Source organism: Anomalospiza imberbis, chromosome 30, assembly GCF_031753505.1.
Source record: "Anomalospiza imberbis isolate Cuckoo-Finch-1a 21T00152 chromosome 30, ASM3175350v1, whole genome shotgun sequence".
Taxonomy (NCBI): Eukaryota; Metazoa; Chordata; class Aves; order Passeriformes; family Viduidae; genus Anomalospiza; species Anomalospiza imberbis.
In genome coordinates this window covers 1,972,881-1,987,734 of record NC_089710.1, presented here as the reverse complement: position 1 = coordinate 1,987,734, position 14,854 = coordinate 1,972,881, and the positions used below count along the sequence as shown (strand labels likewise).

Below are 14,854 nucleotides of genomic sequence, written 5' to 3'. Positions count from 1 at the left end.
ATACTCAAAGAATTTAAGTTACTTTGGATTGTCCTTTCCACACTGAGTCTCCGAGAGGTTTTTTTGCCATCCTGGCCTCCAGTTCTCTCCTCCAAGGAGTCCATGAGGAGCCTGCATTGGGGATGGACCATTGTGGGTCCCATTAATGCCTTGAGACAGTTCGGGGTTTTCTTCTGACTTTGACTCATGGAAAGGTTTGTGCAATCTCCTCTTGTGCCCTGAGGTTCCAGGGCTCAGCTCCAAATGCTCCACGGGGCTCATTAGGATCAAGTAAATCCTGAGAAGCCATGGCTCTGCCTTGATTCCCCTGTGATCTAATGTAGTTTATTAAGAAGTTTTCCTTTTACAGTTATTGAGAAATATTTGAAAGAGCTTCTAAGAAATATGTATTCCTATTTTAAAGAGTGTCTTTTATTGCTGTTCTCTTTTGAGAAGAGCTGATTGCTGCATTCTGTGATTGATATTGATGTAGGGCCGCTCCTAAGGAGGTCTGGCCAGGTCAGAGAAGTTTTACCTTGAGGTCTGACCCAGTGTGGACAACCTTACCCCACATTCCCCAACCCCATGTGAGAAACAATTTTCACTTTCAAAAATGTATATGGTTTTATTAAGACCTTATCAAAATACAACAGAAGAGTGAATAAAGTAAAGAATACAGTGCCAGGAGCAAAGGATTCAGTCACCATGTGCTCATCTACAAAATGGATGTTCTGTCTTTAATACCTCCAGCCCCTCCCAAAGTCTTGTCAATCCGCTCCTCCTTCGCTGTCCAGTGGTGGAGATCACTTTCTTACAGCTTGATTGGAGCTCAGGCGCTGCCATAGCAACAAGCCGACCCTCCCAAATGCCCTGACTACTGAGGGCATCCCACGATAACAATGCAAGGGGGAAGGGAAAGACAACTATACACCTACACAACTTCTCTTAACATATACTTAATATTCACCCCTTAATTGTAAGAGTCAACAACAGGATTACCCATCTATAACAAACCCCCCTTTTATTTTTCTATATGTCATTTTTCTTGAACATTTAATTAAAAAATTCTCTCTCTCTTGAATGAGTCATACTAGCATCTGTTGATGTGGGCAAGGACAGCGGGAACAGGAGAAAAATCTCAGGTTTTCCTTAGACACACTTATTTGGAATGGACAAAAGGGCCTAACAGAGGTCCAGGATGGCTTTGACTCCCATCTATAATGCCTGTGTGGTTGTTACCCATAGTCAGTGTATCTTAGGGGTCCAGAGGCCACCTCGGTCTCACCCTCCAGTCCCTGTTGTATTCAAAGACAGTTGGGGAATGACAGTGGTCCGATATGGCCTTTTGTCCCTACCTTACCATAACTACAGGGTTGCTACCCACAGCAGGGCTATGCCATCTTCTTGGTAGCAAACAAAGGGGTCGTGCCCTCCTTCCTTTGTCTTATTTTCTTAAAGAAGCTGTCCCATTACCTCTTACAGTCCCTTGTGTACTTCCCCTCAACAGGTGCTGGTAATTCTCACCCATTAAAACAGGAAGACAGTTCTCAAATTGGTTGGTGGAAGCTTGACTTTGGGCGTCTTGGTGTTTTTCTGTTTGTCTCTCAGTCTCTGCCTGAGAGTCAATCTTGTTTCACCTGGTCTGGATGTTACAGTCCACTCATTGTGTTTTTCCTACAGGGCCTGTAACTCTGTTGGCCTGAGTCCATCTGTTGGCATGAGTCCATCCCCACTCTGCAGTTCACACGGCCGATTTGGTGGTGAGCAGTTCCTGAATGGGACCTTCCCATTGAGGAGTTAAAGGCTGATCTCTCCATGACTTGATCATTACTTGATCAAATCCTCAGAATTAATATTATGGATTCTGAAATCCAGGGTGGCTGTTTGAGAAATTGCCCCTTTATGTCTTAGCCCTTCTAAGGTTTCTGCTATAGACATAACATATTTCTTGGCATTGGCTTCCCCTTCCTCATAGATTGCAACCCTCTGGGGTGAGGTCAAAAAGGGTAACCCAAACATCATTTCATAGGGTGACACCCCCAGATCTGACTGGGGTTGAGTTCTAAGTCTTAATAAGGACAAAGGGAGACATTTTATCCATGACATTCGGGTTTCCATCATCAGCTTATCTAGAGCTCTTTTAAGAGTTTGATTCATCCTCTCAGTGTGACCAGAACTCTGTGGATGCCATGGAGTGTGTAATTCCCATTTACTCCCAGGGTTTGAACAACTTTTTGCAATATTTTAGAGGTGAAATGAGTTCCTTGGTGTCATGATCCGCTTGTGCGGGGTGTCGTGATGGTTCTTTTCACCGATCCCAAAAGTGCAAAAAGGCAAACAACAAGGGACTATCAGTTAATCACAACAAATGCACCTTTATTAGGGGCCAAAACAGTAAATGCGATAGTGGGGATCAGAAAGGAGATAAAAGGATAGAGAGAGAGAGAGAAAAGAGGGGGATGGGAATAGCTACCAACACAGGCGAGATCCTCACCGGTCCGGACAATGGGGATCCGTCTGGTCGTGTCGGGGAAGTCTTCAAAGTTCTGGTCAACTCAGGGGTCCAGTTATACTCCATGGAGGAAAAAAGGGGGGAACATGCAGGACAATGAGAGTCTATTGTAATTGCTGCAGGAGAACAAGTGAGTCCACTGAAACCACCGAAGCAGGACAAACACAATGAAGAATAAGTCCACTGGAATTACTGAAGAAGAACAGGTCATGTCATTAGTGGTTTCCCCACTCCCTGTGGTAGGGGTCTCAGTCTCAGTCCTTGGGAGGAGGGTTTTCGATCTCCGTCCGTCTGTCACAGTGGTAATGGGGTAGATGAGAGGTCTTCAGTGAGAGACCACTAGAGTCACGCCAAAAGTTCATTCGGCTTCAGAAGGAGAGTGGACAAATATGCAGTAGGCCGTTCCTTGCTGTGTTCATGCCAGGTCCTTGCCGATTCCTTGCCAAGTCCTTGCCAAGTCCTTGCCAGGCCTTGTTCGGAACAGCTAACGTAACAGTGCAGCAGCTGCACCTGCACTGCCGCTCTCTCCAAGCTGGAACTGTAGTGGGGAAGGGGGTTTCTCCTTGTGGCAATCGGTACACAAATGTGGGGGCTTCAGACGGCCTCTTACACTTGGCCTGAATCAATCCTGTTCACCATCCCCTATCGGGGAATGATTGATTCTAGAAGTGTTTTACTCACAACATTGGCATTGGCTTTAACCGTGGGTACCGTCTCTACCCAATGAGTCAGGTCACCTACTATCACTAGTAAAAACTTCCACCGTTGTACCTGGGGAAGCTCGGTAAAGTCTCCATGGATGTTTTGAAAGGGCTGTAAGGCTAGTTCTCGCTCTCCCCTGGTGTTTTCCTCATGACCTTCTCATTTACTTGTTGGCATATCTCACACCTTTCAATTACCTGCTTAGCTATCCAAAAAATTCCTATGCAGCCCCAGTCCCTTAGTAATTGATCACTTAGTGCTTGTGTACCCCAGTGTGTTGTTCCATGTATGCCTTCTAGCATTTTCCTGGCAAGGGGTTTATTCAACATTTGCCTCCCATCTGCTAATCTCCACTTCCCTTTATTTTCTTTCTTGGCTCCTGTTTTGAGGAATTCTTTCTCTTCTGTCTCACTGAATATGCAGACTTCTTCCATTTCTCTCATGGGGGTTAATGCTATCATTAGTTTTTCTGTCCCTGATACAGCTGCATTCTTAGCATCTAAATCTGCTAAATGGTTCCCTCGTGCTTCTTGAGTCACTCATTTTTTATGTCCTTTAACATATACTGCTGCCACTTCTTCTGGTAATTGTAAGGTTTCTAACACTTCTAAAATAAGTTTTTAGTTCCTTTCCCCTTGAATTTAATAGCCCACTGTCTTCCCAAATTTTTCCAAAGGTATGCAGTACTCCAAAAGCATATTTTGAGTCTGTATGTATTGTTTCTCTTTTCTGTGTGAATATTTCCAGAGCTCACTTTAGGGCATACAACTCACATGCTTGGGCTGACCAGTTGGAAGGTAACTTTCCATTTTCTAGGGCCACTAACTCTTCATCTGCTATAGCTCACCCCAATACCCTGTGCCCTGGATTACCCGTGAAAATCCATCGCTGTACAATCGTTTTCCACCTTGGAGTGGTTGATCTGTTAGGTCCTCTCTTACTTTAGTTTGATAGTTTATAACTTCTAGGCAATTATATATTAATTCCTCACCAGGTTTTCCATCTAAAACTGGGCAAGGCTGAGTTGGTTACTCACGACTAGCTCTAAACCATTATCTATTAAGATGGCTTCATATTTTAGTACTTGGGAATCAGTGAGCCATTTCTCAGCCTTTTAGCTGAGGATACTCCTTACTGAGTGTGGGGTATATATTTTCAATTTTCCCCCAGAGGTTAATTTTTTGCTTTCTTCTACGAGTGGGGCGCTCGCTGCCACCACCTGAATGCAGGTTGGCCACCCCCAGCTGACAGGGTCTTGCAGTTTTGATAAACAGGCCACTGGTTTCCTGGATCCTCCCCGGTCCTGGGCTAACCCTCCATGTGCTGCCCCTTTTTCTATATCCACAAACTGATGGAAGGGTTTGTCTAAGGCAGGAAGACTCAGTGCTGCTGCACTGACTAATTTTGGCTTTAAAGTTTCAAAATTTGCTTGTCGTCGTCTTCCCACCTAATCTCTTCTTCTGCTAACTTTTCAAACAAGAACCTGATGGCCTGCATGTATGCTTCAATCCATAGCCTGCAATATCCCAACAGGACTAAAAACCTTCTGACTTCTCTCTTAGTTTTTGCCCGTGGGAGTGAGGCTATCCTTGCAATTCTCTCAGGGTTCAGCTGCCGGCTCCCTTGACAAATCACATGTCCCAGGCATTTTACATCCCTCTCTGCAAACTGGAGTTTCCCTTTTGATACTCAAAGTCCTTGGTCCCCCAGAAAATTTAATAATGCTATGGTGGATTCTCAAACTTCATTTTCTTCCTGTCCTGAGAGAAACAAATCATCTCCATACTGGATGAGCTTTATCTCAGGTTTGATGGAGAAGAGTTTTAGTACTTCTCCCAAGCCTTGACCAAATAGGTTTGGGGATTTGGAAAACCCTTGTGGTAACCTGGTCCACCAAAGCTGTTGCTTTCTCTCTGAATCGGGGTCCTCCCACTCAAAAGCAAATATATCCCTGCTTTCTCCTGCCAGTGGACATGCCCAAAAAGCATCTTTTATGTCTATCACTCTAAGCCACTGGTGTGCTGGGGGGATATTGCTCAGTAGTGTACAGGGCTTAGGCACTACTGGGTACCAATTCACTGTTCTTTGGTTTGCTTCTCTTAAATCTTGGACAAGCCTGTAAGTCCCATCTGACTTCTTTACTGGTAATATGGGTGTATTTGGGGGACATACATGGCTCTAATGTCCCCTCCTCAAGTAGGTCCTGGATCCCTGGCTGCAGTCCTCATCTCCCCTCAAGGGAGAGTGGGTATTGTCATACCTGAACTGGATGGTTCTCATCAACTATTTTTATTACTATAGGTTTCATGTTCAATTTACCTCGATTTTTCGGTTATGCCCACGCCATCTCATGAATTTTGTCCTCATTCTCTTCCGTTAATTTGAATAGCTTAACCACCATTTTTCCTTCCTCTGGGAGTACTCCAATGTCTAACTGCACCTGTAAATCCCACCCTAATAGATTGCACCCTGCTTGTGGAACTAATAGGACATCCCCTGTTGAGGATTTTTTGCAGGACAATGGACACATTCAGCAGATGCACAATCCAGCCTTCTGGTAACAAAGTAGCCAGTTCAAGAAACGGGGTCAGTGAATCCTTGACGACAGGAAAAGAAGAAGAAGTCAGAGGAGTCGGCAAAGTTGTCAGCAAAATAAAAAAGAGAACTCAGGGTGGGTCAGACAACCAAAGCAAGACGCGTCAAGAATCAGGTGATCCAACCAGCATTTAATTTTAGACACATAAACAGCTAGGATTAACCAATCATGTATTAGCTAGAGACTCGTGCACAGCAGAACTTATTATAAATACAGGCCTCTGTACAATAAAATTGGTTTCACTTGATCATAGTGATCATGGCAAGATGTCCCATTTGTGATTCTCCGCACCACAATTCCTATCTCAGACCCCAGGTCTAATGATGCATGGCGATGCATAGCATCCCTTAGACATTCTAGAAACTCAGATGGAGTCTCGGAAGGCCCCTGCTTAACAGAATACAGGACAGACCAATTTTTGGTCTTTGGGATAGCTCTCTCCACTCCCAGTGCTATCCAATCTTGATAATCTGCTAATTTCTGTAACTCTGCCAATATATTTGGATCCCATTTAGGGTCCCTTGGAGAGGGAAAAATTCTCTTACATCCAATCACCAGCTTTTACAGTTATCCTCTGCCAAAGCCCCTTCTCAGGATCAGCTGCTTTTCTGTTTCAGTGAAAGTATCCAGTAATAACTGGGTGTCTCTCCAATCTGGGTTGTGTTGTTTGATAACATATCGTAAATGCTTCGCAAAAAGTATCAGGTTGCTGTGGTAATTTTAGCAATCCTTTCCCATGCCTCTAGATCAGGGGTGGAGAATGGTACTTTAACCATCAGTCTCCCTCCTTCCGGTCCCACTGCCTCTCGCAGAGTGGCCTGTAACACTGCTTGTCTCCTGGTTCTGGACTAAACCGGACTTCCAGGAGGAGAGTGGGTTTGAGCGGATGTCCCTTCCATGCCTAAGTCCTATTTTTTTGGAAAGTCCACCTCATCTTCATCCTCATCCTCCCGTCTCCTAGGAGGCACTTTCAGCAAATGTATTGTATCTTTTTCTTGAGCTGCAGCACGGTAGACCTTATCTGATTTGGTACATGGCTATCCTTTCTGCATGCTGAGCAACATTGCTTAATTTGCCCTCTATTTCCTTTGTTTTCCTTCTCAAGGGCTAACACCAGTGGGTCTGAGGGAGTGCTGAGCCCACAGCCCGTCTCCCATTCCAGATGATTTCATAAGGGGAGAAACATACCAGCAGAAGAGACCTCATCCTACTTCCTTCCTGTCTTAAAAACAGCATTAACTGCAACAAGGTATTACAATCTAAAGTTCCGGCAGCTGGCCACTTGGCTCAGTCTTCCAGCCTGTATAATGGCCACTCCTCATGCAGCATTGGATTAAATCTTTCTTGTTCTCCAATCTCACCTTACTGGTGACTTCTTTCCAGTGGGTTAAGATACATCCCAAAGGGCTAGCTCGGGGAACTTCTTTGCTCTGGTGAGTTCCCATTATCTCCTTCTCCTTCTCACTTCCACCCAAAACTCTCTTCACAAAGCCTCACAGTCCTTTCCCAATTCTCCTCCCACATGCAACCCCAGGTTACAGGTACCAGATGTGATTTTCCACACACAAGCTTTAAAATCTGAGGTTCAATATCGGCTTGATTAGGAAACCTCTGTCCACACTCAGAGCATGTGCCCTGCCGCCTGCGGAACAGCGGTACCAACGCCTCTCACAAACTCCGCATTGCAATAGTGCCCATGGATGGTGCCAGTCTCTCAAGGTGCCCAAGGCTCCCAAGAACTGCCCGCAAAGGCAGGCTATTCCACTTACTCCTTCGTGAATTTCTAAATTCTCCACAGCAGCCTGCTTCCCATCTAGAGAAACTACATTACCAGCTTGTCACTGCTGAGGCGGTTGCGATACCAAGTAGAGGCATTAAGCAGTATTAGATGGCAACTCTTTATTATCGAAGATGGTTGACTTTTTATACACTTCTAATTGTTTATACTTCTTCTACTTTAACTATTGACTACAGTAAATTAACATAACACTATGAGTGAAAAGTAACAGTGACTTTAATTGACTTTTAAATAATGCTTTGTTTAGTTACAAAGTTTCCTCTTTATCTTTCTTCAATTCCTCTCTTCTCTTAGTCTCCTTAATAGCAACCTTAAAAAAACTCCTAATCAACTTCTTACTTCTCAACTTCTTTGCACTTCTTTAGCTAACACACCCGCTGTTAGCCCCTTCCACACCAGCTGAGGTCCAGTAAAGCCCCTCTAAATAAACCCGTTCATCCCCTTTATCTATCCAGCGATTTACTGGATTCAGAAACTCCCAGGGGTCAAGCCCGAACCACTGAGGCAGTGGAATCATCTCAGTTCATCTAGCCATGGCCCTGGCTGTGTAAGGCATGCTACGTGGACATGAGACAGCCGGTCCTGTCCCGCTGGGTCCCAGCAGTGCCTCACAGCAGTCCTGCATCCACGTCAGGATACCGGCCAAGAGAGGTCCTGGAAGCTGAGGCAGCTGATTTTAAGCTTGTGCAGGTGCCTACAGGCCAAGGCCAACGGTGTTCCCTCAGGATATAGCAGTCCTGAGGGGACTTCCTCATTCAAAGAAATCATCATACAAATGCATTGTCAGCCAAAAGCCCTTTTATTGACCTGGCTGGAGGACAGGGGTCAGCACCCCACTGAAGTGTTTCTCTGCCACATATAAATTTCAGTGGGTTGATGTAGGAGTTGTATCAAAATCACCATCCATCTTTACACTGCTGAGGTGATTCCATAGGCAGGCGGTTAGAAATACATTGTGTCAGATTCCCATACTTGAAGCTGATGTCCAGGCCCTGGCCAGGAGCGGTCTGGATGCCCCAAAGCAGCACAAAGTCTTCCTCAGGGCTTCCCTGCACAGGGCTGATTCCACACTTGCCCTTAGTTCTTCTGGTAGACTGTGTCTAAAGCTTTTTGTCAGGTCACTCTCATGTCAAGTTAGGCCTGCCAGGTTTTTGTTATGCTAACTGCTGCTAAGTACTTAGGTATGTCTGTGCTAATTACTTGTTTACTCATGTGAATTGCTTGTGCTTACTCATGTCAAACAAAGGCCTTGTTCCATCCCCAAAGGTGCCTGAGGCCACCCGCTCCTTGTGGCACCAGTTGCTTTCCTGTGGAATGTTCTCCCTCCCCAGGGTAAAGAGGGAGCTGCAGAAAGAGCTTGCCAGGCTGCTCTCCATCCTTTCCCAGCACTCCTGGTGAAGTGGAGAAGTCCGAGCTGAGCGCAAAGGTGCAAATGGAGCAGCCGTGCACAGGAAGGCTCGGTGGGAAGGATGATCCAGGATCCATAGGCCTGGCAGCCTGAGCGTGCTCCAGGGGAAGGCCTTGGAGCAGATCCTCCTGAGTGCCATCCCACGGCACCTGCAGGGAACCAGGGCGTCTGCTGGAGGGTGGGAAAGCTCTGCGGAGGGACGGGGACAGCTGGGGCTCCTGGCGGGGTGTTGAGGGCTTCTGTGCGGGAGTTTGGGGGGCTTGGTGCTGGTGGGGTGTTGGAGAAGGAGTTGTCTGGAAGGTGAGAGGTCTAGGCTGGAATTTGAGTCAGTTTGAAGGCAGCATCTGTGCTTTGGCACAGCTTTGGTTAGGGAGGGCAGAAGGAATATCTGTGACTTTTACTCTTCATGGTCCTGATTCTCCTGCAGGGAACAAAAGGGCAGATCTGTACTTTACTGGCCACTCAGATCTCTGTACCAGGGGGAGGATTCGCCCTTTTACCATCTACTCAATTCTTTGAGCTACTTTTCTACCACTGAGTGGACTTTCATTTCTTGAGAGCTTTTATTCCTTAAGAGAATTAGGATATTATCATCTGTTCATAGAAAACCAAAGAATGGCCCTTGTTTTTTCCCTTTTTTGTGTAGTGTTATGTTCTGTAAAGTGACCCTCAGTGGATGAGGTTAAGGCAAATGAGTTGCTGCTTTGAGATGGGAAGCAAAATTCCAACTCTTCACCTCCTCAGGCCATCCCAATTAATTTGGGAAGTTGGCAACTTTTTGGAACTGCTTGAGTTGAGCAATGGGAAGTAAAGCTTTCCTGAATTGAGGATTCTTACTTGCGAGACTCTTCTGTGCCTTCACCGCTAAGGTGTTTTTGTGCTGAAGGCAATAACGGCAATGAGAAAATAATTTCAGCATGGAGTAAGAGCTTCTGACAGAGAACAAGTGTTGCCAGCAGTTGCTCCAGGTGCTCCTGCCAACAGCCCCTGCAGGCAGGAGCGCAGCCCCCAATGCACGTGGGCTTTGGCTCCCTCTGGCACAGAAGCCCCCCACGGGCACAGGTCTCTGGGGCAGGAGACGGGCACCGGTGCTGCCAGGGCTCGGGGGGTGGCAGGTCTGCTTGGGCAGGGACTGTGCCACACCTGCTGATGTCAGCGCTCCCCGGGCCCCAGGGGTCAGAGCAGCATTCCTGCCCTGGCCCACACGTTCCTTGTCTGTGTCACACCCGCGGGTTTAGGATGGCCACCAGCCGGGACGTGTCCCAAGGAGGCCGTGCCAGCTTCTGTGAAGGCCCCGTGCCCTTCCCAGCGCGGCTGCATCCGCAGCCCTGAGGGCTCCTTCTGCTGCCCTGAGCCTGCAGAGCAGGGCAGCGTTTGCTGATAGTTTGAGCCGTTCCTAAAGATCCTGTCGGGCTGTCTTAGACACTTGGGGTGAGGGATTCCTTCCAACCTGAGCCAAGTTGGGTGGGCTGGGGGCGGCTCCAGGGCAGGGGGCAGTGTGTGCAGGGGCCCTTTGTGACACGGGGCAGCACGGTCACCGTGGCATGGAACGGGACAGCGTGTCCAAGGGTCCTTTGTGACACGGGGTGACATAGGAGCTGGCGGTGACAAGACCACGCCACAGTGCTCGGAGCACGCGACGGGACAGGACGGGACAGAGCAGTGCCGTGAGGAGCCCCCGCACAGCGCACTCGTTCGTGTCTGACCCGGAGCTTTTCTGAGGCGTTACTCCTGCAGGTGACCTCGAGGCCTGACCACAGGACTTGGTGACCCATGGCCTTCCTGAGGCTGCTCTCCTGCAGGTGTCCTCGAGGGCAGACCGTGGGACTCTGTGCCCCAGAGGCATCTCCCATCCCTGCCACCGGTGCCCTCGAGGCTAGACCACAATCCTTGACAGGAGTCTCCTGTCCTTGTGGCAGGAGCCCTCGAGACCAGAGTGCAGGACTTGCTGTCCTGTAGCCTTCCTGAGGCTTCTCTCTTGAAGGTGCCTTCCAGGCACGACTGCAGGCCTTGCTGACTCGGAGCTTTTCCGAGGCATCTCTCCTGCAAGTAGCCACAAATCCGATCACTGACATGGAGCAGAGACCCACGAGAGTGCCCAAGCTGGCCTGGGTGGAGGAGAGGAAGAAGGCCCTGGAGCTGGCCCTGCACAGCAGCCTGAAGAGGTGGTGCAGTTCAAGCCTCAGCAGGAGGGTGAGTGGCAGAGCTGGGCTGCTGGGCTGGTGGCTGCAGCCAGCTTGGCCACATCCCATCCCATGGCATCCCATGGCATCCCATGGCATCCCATCCAATCCCAGCCCATCCCAGCCCATCCCCTGGGCACTTGCCCATGGACAGGACTAAAGAGGGGCTGGGCAGACACCCCACAGTTGCCATGCTCCATCCCCTGGGGCATCCCAGGGCTGTCCCTGCCTGGGGAGCGCAGGGCTGGGCTGTGTTCTCCGGCCTCTCCCACAGCCCCTCAGCTCAGGCTGCGCTCGCTCTTTGCCAGGTGCAGCCGTGCAGCGCACACAAGAGCAGGAACACACCCGTGGCCTCTTCCACAGAACAGCGCAGGTACCTGCCACCATCCCCAGCTGGGCTGGGCCTGCTGTCACCGCTCAGCCGAGCACCACGCTTGGAGCATCCCTGGCTTCCTGCCTTTCTCCTACAGCTGGTTTTCAAATTCATCAAAAGGATTCGGGAGGAAGAGACCAGCACCATGGGCACAGGGCTCAGAGCATATTCGCACATCTTCAAAACCAAGACCTGTGCTGCCCTGCTGGATATGCTCGTAGAGGAGGGGTTTTGCAATCCAAAGCAAGTAAGCAGCCTGTGGCCAGTTTGATCCTCCCAGGAATTGCTTGGCCTCCTAAGCCATGCCTACTGGTCACTGGAAGCCTTTGAGGCCATGGCAGTGTGGTGGCAAGGGAAGCACTTCTCTGGGGAAGCTGGGGACATTCCTCCCTCTGGCAGCTTTCCAAGTCTCCCCTGCCTTCTCCAGGTGCCTGCCATGGTGAGGTACATCCACCAGTGGCTCATGGCCAGTCAGTTTGCTGAGCACAGGCTGGACAGGGCCCTGCTGGATCTCACCAAAGAACAGCCTGCTGATGTAGTAATGTGTCCTGGTTTCGGGCAAATTTGGGAGAAAACCTTCAGAAGGAGCCCCCAGAAAGCAAACCCCCACAGCCCCACCCCCACCTGGCTCGGGAAGAATTTCCTCAGAGAGTAGTGGAAACAACCTGTTTATTGAGCAGGCAAAGCACTCCCCAGCACAAAAAAATGAAGAACACCAGATGACAAAAACTCTTTCACCACACTGAAGAGGTGACAAATTCAGAAAGTCTCTGCTGGGAGTGGTTGCCCAGTTCTCGGTCTCCGGCACTGGGGATGGCTGCTGCAGGTCACAAAATGCTGGCTCTCGGTGTTTCTTGGTGTTTCCCAGGTCCCAGTCCTGAGCAGGTTGGGATGGTATTCAGGAAAGGTAAAAGAAAAAAAACAGTCCAGGGAAAAAATTGAATTGCCTAGCTAAACTAACTAATAAGCAAAAGCAAGGGCAAAAGCAAAAAGCAGGAGCAAGAGCAAAGTGAAAACAAGCAAGCCAGCAAGCCCTAGCCTCTCTCCTAGACACACACTGTGAGGGGAGGTGAGCCGGCTGATAACAAGACAAAACAAACCTTCACTTTTCGGAGCCAGTCCTAAAGGCACAAATCATAACATCAAGCATAAACAGAACACACGATTGGGGATGCAAGCACCATAACGTCACCCTAGGACATTCCACCCCTTATCTCCTAATCGTCAACATACTACCAAACGTCATGTAAAAACTCCATCAAGTAAAAACTTCCATCTTTCACTTACTCAGACACATTTCCTTCCATCTCACTTGCTCAAACCTTTGACACACATTTCCTTCTATATCTCTTGCTCAAACCTTCAGCATTCACACATTTCCATCTGTCTCAGGTCTGTCTGGTTTAATGTAAAGACAGTGGCAGTAACATCCAGCAAACAGTGATATTTGCATATGAGGCTCGCCCCACAATCAGATCTCCCTGAGGTACACATCGTGTTCTTCCATATTTCTGCATTATTCACCGTGTACAACCTGGTCCCTGAGCAAACACAGTGCCACCAATGGGTTTGTCTGTACTCGCGGCAGAATTGATCCACACTGTCTTCCCTAACAAACCTCTGATATGTGCCACTGGGACTTTATCTTCGTCTACTATATTCAGGGACTCAGACTGGGCAGGACCTCTCCATTGGTGGAACCTCGGGTGTTAACTAACCAGGTGGCCTTTGCTAAATGCTGCTCCCAGTTCTTGAAAGATCCTCCACCCAATGCTTTCAAGGTGGTTTTTAACAGTCCATTGTACCTCTCCACTTTGCCTGCAGCTGGTGCATGGCAGGGGATATGGTGCACCCACTCAATGCCATGTTCCCAAGCCCAGGTGTTGATAAGGCTGTTCTTGAAATGAGTCCCGTTGTCTGACTCAATCCTATCAAGGGTACCATGCCTGCACAGGATTTACTTTTCAAGGCCCAGGATGGTGCTCCGGGCAGTGGCGTGAGGCACAGGGGAAGTCTCCAACCATCCCGTGGTGGCTTCTACCATTGTGAGCACGTAGCGCTTGCCTTGGCGTGTCTGGGGCAGTGTGATGTAGTCAATCTGCCAGGCCTCCCCATACCTGCAATTGGACCACTGCCCACCATACCACAGGGGCTTCACTCGCTTGGCCTGCTTGATCTCAGCACACGTCTCACAGTCATTGATAACCTGAGAAATACTGTCCATGGTTAAATCCACCCCTCAGTCTCGTGCCCACTTGTGGGTGGCATCTCTGCCCTGATGGCCTGAGGCATCATGGGCCCATCGAGCTAGGAACAACTCCCCCTTATGTTGCCAATCCAAGTCTATCTTTGACACCTCTATCACTGCAGCCTGATCTACCTGCTCCTTGTTTCGGTGTTCCTCATTAGCCCGACTCTTGGGGACATGGGCATCTACATGACAGACTTTCACACACACATTTTCTACCCAAGAGGCAATGTCTTTCCACTCATCAGTAGCCCAGACTCGTTTTCCTCTATGCTGCCAGTTAGCCTTTTTCCACCTTTCCAGCCAGCCCCACAGAGCATTGGCTACCATCCAAGAATCCATATAAAGGTCGAGCTTTGGTCACTTCTCTCTCTCAGCAATGTCCAGGGTCAGCTGAAAAGCCTTGACTTCAGCAAGTTGACTTGATCCACATTCTCCTTCAGTAGCTTGTGCTACGTGTTGTGTGGGGCTCCATACGGCTGCTTTCCACTTCCAGTTCATCCCTATGATTCCACAGGAACCGTCAGTGAAAACATCGTATCAAGTTTCCTCTGCTGGTAGTTGGTTGCATGGTGCACCTTCTTTAGCCCTTGTCACTTGTTCCTGCTGCTCTCCGTCAGTGAGACCAAAGTTCTCACCAGCAGCCAGTTTGTAATTATCTCCAAAATCCCAGGGCGATTCAGGTTTCCAATCCGGGTGTGCTGCATGATGAGAGTAATCCATTTGCTCCATGTGGCAGCAGTGTCATGGAGGGTAGTGGGAACCTTTCCTTTAAACGTCCACCCCAGTGCTGTCAGTCAGGGTGCCAGGAGGAGTTGTGCTTCTGTGGCAATCACCTCGGAGGCAGCTTGAACTCCTTCATAGGCAGCCAAGATTTCCTTCTCTGTGGGAGTGCAGTTGGCTTCAGACCCTCTGTAATTTCAGCTGCAGAATCCCAGTGGTCGGCCTCGAGTCTCCCCAGGCACCTTCTGCCAAAGGCTTCAGGAAAAGCCATTGTTCCCGGCTGCAGAGTAGAGCACATTCTTCACCTCTGGTCCCGTCCTGACTGGGCCAAG

At 48.8% G+C, this 14,854-nt stretch overlaps 1 protein-coding gene and 1 long non-coding RNA gene across 2 annotated transcripts in view; one reads left to right on the top strand and one right to left on the bottom strand.

The window, feature by feature from the left end:
* Window positions 1-14,854, bottom strand: part of LOC137463846 (zinc finger protein 271-like) — a 473,788-nt gene that overhangs the window by 312,321 nt on the left and 146,613 nt on the right. The window lies entirely within an intron of this gene.
* Window positions 11,488-12,095, top strand: LOC137463855 (uncharacterized). The gene is made up of 3 exons (XR_010993989.1): window positions 11,488-11,551; window positions 11,649-11,798; window positions 11,979-12,095. It is a non-coding gene; the product is annotated as an uncharacterized lncRNA (long non-coding RNA).